The 5,835-nt window shown below is 44.0% G+C and overlaps 1 long non-coding RNA gene across 2 annotated transcripts; it reads right to left on the bottom strand.

Moving 5' to 3' along the window:
- Window positions 1–2,481: 2,481 nt before the first annotated feature.
- Window positions 2,482–5,542, bottom strand: LOC123050367 (uncharacterized). Of its 2 annotated transcripts, XR_006423759.1 has the most exons (4): window positions 4,899–5,542; window positions 4,534–4,647; window positions 4,333–4,408; window positions 2,482–3,354 (listed from the first exon to the last, which is right to left on the bottom strand). It is a non-coding gene; the product is annotated as an uncharacterized lncRNA (long non-coding RNA). The 2 variants fall into 2 exon arrangements; XR_006423758.1 differs by having other exon boundaries at window positions 4,534–5,542.
- Between the last annotated feature and the right edge of the window lie 293 nt (window positions 5,543–5,835).

A 5,835-nucleotide genomic window follows, 5' to 3' on the forward strand; every position in this document is an offset into this window, starting at 1 on the left:
ATTTGTCTTCCCATACACGCCCAAGAAGCTTAGCAGGTTCACGCAAATATTCTTCGTAACATGCATCACGTCAATTGCAGAGCGGACATCTAGGACTTTCCAATATTCTAGCTCCCAAAATATAGATTTCTTCTTCCACATGGGTGCGTGCCCGTCAACTCCCCGCGGAACTGATTGTCCGCCAGGACCCTTTCCAAAGATGACTTTCAAATCCTTGACCATATCAAATATCTCAGCACCAGTACGTTCCGTAGGCTTCGGCCGGTGATCTGCCTTGCCGTTGAAATGCTTGCCTTTCTTTCTTACGTTATGATTTCGGGGAAGAAATCGACGATGACCCAGGTACACGTTCTTCTTACAATTAACCAAACATACACTTTCAGTCTCATGTAAGCAGTGCGTGCATGCATTGTATCCCTTATTTGTCTGTCCCGAAAGGTTACTGAGAGCAGGCCAATCGTTGATGGTTACAAAAAGCAACGCTCGTAGGTCAAATTCCTCTCCTTTGTGCTCATCCCAGACACGTACACCAGGTCTGGCCCACAACTGTAAAAGTTCATCAACTAATGGCCTTAGGTACACATCGATGTCGTTCCCGGGTTGCTTTGGACCTTGGATGAGCACTGGCATCATAATGAACTTTCGCTTCATGCACAACCAAGGAGGAAGGTTGTAGATGCATAGAGTCACGGGCCAGGTGCTATGGCTGGAGCTCTGCTCGCCAAAAGGATTCATGCCATCAGTACTTAGACCAAATCTTATGTTCCTTGCGTCAGCTGCAAAATCTTTGAACACTCTGTCGATCTTTCTCCATTGCGTTCCATCAGCGGTGTGTCTCAACTCCCCGTCGGACTTACGGTCCTCTTTGTGCCATCGCAACGACTTGGCATGCTTTTTGTTCATGAACAGACGTTTCAACCGTGGTATTATAGGAGCATACCACATCACCTTGGCGGGAACCCTCTTCCTGGGTTTCTCGCCCTCAACATCGTCACCAGGGTCATCGCCTCTGATCTTATAACGCAATGCAGTGCATACAGGGCATTCATTCAAATTCTCGTATTCACCGCGGTAGAGGATGCAGTCGTTAATGCATGCATGTATCTTCAGAACCTCTAAACCTAGAGGGCAGACAACCTTCTTTGCTTCGTACGTACTGGCGGGCAACTCGTTATTCTTCAACATTTTCAGCAAATTTTCAAATGATGAGTCACCTACACCTTCCTGTGCCTTCCATTTTAGCAAATCCAGTGTGCAGCCCAGCTTTTTCAGACTATTATCGCATCCTGGATACAACGACTTTTTGTGATCCTCTAACATGCGATCCAAATTCTCCCTATCCTTGTCAGTTTCGCAGCGTCTCCGTGCATCAGCAATGGTCCGACCAAGATCATCAGCGGGCTCATCATGTGCCTCTTCTTCACCTTCACCTAACCCTTCCCCACCTTCAGCATCATCCTCCATGAAAGTATCACCGAAATGATCATGATAGTTGTCATCGATATCATCCCCTTCTTCATCTTCTTCCATTCTAACCCCTCTTTCTCCATGCTTGGTCCAACAATTATAGCTTCGCATGAAACCGTGCCGAAGCAGGTGCATGTGAACGTCTCTTGAGGAGGAGTAACCCTTCTGATTCTTACAGACAGCACATGGACAGATAATAAAACCTTGCTGCTTGTTCGCATTTGCCACTACGAGGAAATCTTTCAAACCCGTAGTGAACTCGCCGGAGAGTCGGGGACCGTACATCCATTGCCGATTCATCTGCATTATTATTATATAAAGTATATAATTAACCATCATGCATTTGTTAAACTAACTAGCTAGAAATAATACAAATTAAACAATGAACTACACACATGCATATTTTATCAATGACACGTGAAAGGTTCAAGTTGCTAACCGCGATCGCGGAGGAAAAATAAATGAGAAAGCTCAAGTGTGGCTCAGACACTTCATATCATGTTTGTTTCAGGCTCTCGGGCATTTCATCGAACACCTTGTGTGCATAGGAGGAACCAAAAGCAAACCCACCGCCCCCTTCTGAAAATTGTGAAGTGAGCTGAGTGAAGTGAAGTGAGCTGAGTCCTATATATAGGGATGGGCCTTTAGTCCCGGTTGGCCTGGCCAACCGGGACTAAAGCCCCTCCGTCCGCCAGCTGGATGGGCCTTTAGTCCCGGTTGGCCTGGCCAACCACGACTAAAGGCCTTCGGGGACCTTTAGTCCCGGTTGGCCAGGCCAACCGGGACTAAAGCCCCTCCCGTCCGCCAGCTGTCGACCGAGCGCGCTGGGCCCAGATAGTTGGTCGCGGGTCTCCTCCCGAACCGCGACTAAAGACCCCTTTTGTCGCGGTTCGATTGTTTTGGGGACTAATGGGGGCGTATGGAAGCCTCTTTTTCTACTAGTGTCCCTCTATAATTTTGCAAGTATTTCACATCAGTTGGTAATCAACTAATCATGGATAATACAGTATAAACTAAAAAACCATGAATTTCATTGCCCTCTTATACAGAAAAATACATATTATAGATCCGAATTTTACATAGTCCTGATGCCCCTTTTATGCCTCTTAAGAAAAAGGCTACAAAACTGAGAAACAACATTTCAAAATACAAATACCTAGTCGGAATGACCCATTGGTGGCATCATATATAATATGTGGAGATTTATAATTACACTAAAATATGTGACATACCTTTACAAAAATAGTCTTTTTAAATGTATATGAACCCACGTTAAAGAACATATAACTGGCTTAGGTTGGATCATTGTTTAGTCCTAGACATGCCCATTTTGCAAAGATGGCCTCGATGAAAGCGCCAAATATTTTCCTCATGTAAGAACTTCTTACTCAAATGACCAGTACTCACCTTTCTTTATCTAACTTGCAACACTATTGATCACCATCTAGAGGTCGTAGGCCAAATTGAACGACATAATAGAGAATAACCAACAACTTTAATGTAGGACAACTTAAATGGCTGCTGGTAATGATATTTGTCATTGTTTTGTGAAGCACATGAAAGCTGTTGGTTAGACAAAAACTGTTGAGTCGAGATGCGAATAAGGAGAATCATCAACTGATGTAATTTTGTAGGAGTATAATTTTCGCATACAAATGTGCGAATAAGGAGAATCATCATTCTTCAGTAGAGTTGTGTTGAGCAAATATGAAAGAACCCTGCCATGCTACGGGAATGCATCCCAAAGAATGAGAATCTGCTAACTTAGTGTATACCTTATAAAATCATTTCGGTCATCCGCTGAGCAATCTTGCCTTGGCTTTGTGTACTTTCCAAGAAATGCCTCGTATCTAGTCTACACTACTATTAAAAGAGAACCATTTTCACCTGAATCGATCAAAAAATCAACTTGTTCATCTGTCCATTCATCTAGCTTCACAGAGCACCTAAAATAAACAGGGTTCTACTCAAACACCAGAAACGAATAGTTGAACCACCAAACATTATATCTGCACTGGCCACCTGACATTATGATCACTTGTCGTATCTAATACATGAAAAAATAGTATACTAAGAATATTAGAAAGAGTAATATTATCTCGAGGGGAAGGAAATAATATTAGGAATGTCAATCATATATGTGCACGACATCTTTCGCAAAAAGCCTATGATCTAATTCTGTTTGTCAAAAGACGCTTGCTTCAGAATTTATTTATTTATTTGCTAATATATGGGTGTGGCTCCATGCAGGTGTTTATCAACTTACAAACAACTGTACAACCTAGAAAGTATACTTGAAACTTGAAACATCTGCTTTATTGTCTATTGCCTGACAACCTTCCACACTGGGACAGTAGAAATCGCTAGGACATGAAAATATCAAAGGGTCCCTACAAGTTCTAAAGTAAGCCTCATGGTTGCACTTGCCTAGTTTCAGAAAGGGCTAGCGAATAAAAGCCCAACTATATAACTGAAAAGTCTAATCCATTACTCCCTCCGTCCGTGAATAAGTGTACATCTAGTTTTTTTCTAAGTCAAAGTCTTAAAACTTTGACCAACTTTATAGAGAAACGTACCAACATTTATGGCACTAAATTAGTATCGCTAGATTCGTTTTCGAATGTACTTTCATAATATATCAATTTGATGTCATATATGCTACTATTCTTTTCTATAAAGTTGGTCAAAATTTTAAAATTTTGACTTAGTACAAAAGCTAGATGTACACTTATTCGCGGACGGAGGGAGTATTAGCCAACATCTCATACGGCTGAATTTAAAATCATTCCAAGTAAGAAGAAATAAAACTGAAAATGGAAGGACACTGCTGACAAATAGCTAGCAATACATAGATATTGTGGCTACCTTGGAAATGTGCACCCCCAGGTTTGTATGAGCTCCAGAACACTTGATACAAATGAACACGCCAAAAGTTAATGATCTGCAAAGACAGCAACATTTGAAGATTGAGAATAATGCGAAACACTCAGTCTCAGATACCATGCTGGACAAAAGTTTTACCTTATCTCATAAGAAAATAAGAAATACACAGTGTTGTAACTTAACTGTGTCGCTGCCGTCAACCCCGGCAAGGCTGAGAAGTAGCTCCCACGCCCTGGCGCCAAGGCTGCCATCATGGAAACGACGTGGACGGTGGCGGCAGAATTGCGGCGAACATAACTTATCATTATCAATTCAGAGAAGAAGCAGATAAAAGATTAGAACCAAATATACCTGGAAAATGTATATCAGCTATAGAATATTGGCTGCAAGCCAAATAAATAAGCATACTTTGCCAGATGATAACCAATTAAGAAGCAAAAAGAAGCAAAAGTTGAGGGCAGACCAGAGCATCTATATATACGTGTATCAATCCGAATAAAGATGGTGCAGTAGTTTTTCAGACACAATGATATGGAGATGTTACTCACATTTTCGGACAGCTTTGTAGAAGGTCATTGTAGCTCGGATTTTTCAATCCATCTCCAAATAAAACAGAACTGCATCCCAGTGTAAGACAACAAGCTTATTGCAGATTTGAAAACATCAACTGAAGACCCCTTTACCCCACCAGGCCCATTGTAACTTGTACGCAGAGGTACTCCAATCCTTAGAAGCTTCCCACGACAATGTTAGATGAGAGATTGAAAAAACACAGTAGCACGCATGATCTTCCTTGCAGAACTATCATCAAACACCCAGCGTACAACGACTCACATGTTTTAACTCAACTGGTGGAGAGGAAGTAGGGCCTTGAGAGGGATGTAGCGTACCAGGCCTTCTTGCTCCTCCTGTGGAGGCGTGGAGGCGATCCAGACCGAGTTCCCGAGGCCAGTGTCGCAGGCGTCATGGAGCGCGGCGGCAGCGACCACCACGGCCGATGAAAGAGTACCTACATGGGCGGGCAAGTGCGCCGGAGTGGGGCTTATGGTAGCGGCCTCGTCTCGAGGAGGCGGCGGAGATGGTGGCAGCACGCACACAGCGTGTGGGGGCGGCAGAGGAGAGCAACGGCGTTGGGCTCGCATGGGGGAGGCACGAGAGGGCGGCGGCGCTGGGCTCGCGTGGAGGCGATAGGGCGGGGCGGTGGGGAGGGAGGGAGGGCAGCACGATTGGGGAGAGAAAGAAAAGGATCGTGGGTATGGGGCGAGAAATTAGGGATATCGATCTCATTAGCCCGATTCGGGTGGAATCCATCGGCTGTTGCGGGCGAGGCCGCGAGATCGTGGACGCGGAGATTGGGCAGACGACGAGTCTGCTCGGCAAAACATTGGATCTGAGTCGTTTGATCTGGGTGGCAGATCATTAACGCAATATGAGCAGTAGGATATGTTTAGATTGATTTGATCGGAAGGTCTTGGTTATGTTGTG

The sequence above is a fragment of the Triticum aestivum genome, chromosome 2D, assembly GCF_018294505.1.
Source record: "Triticum aestivum cultivar Chinese Spring chromosome 2D, IWGSC CS RefSeq v2.1, whole genome shotgun sequence".
NCBI lineage: Eukaryota > Viridiplantae > Streptophyta > Magnoliopsida > Poales > Poaceae > Triticum > Triticum aestivum.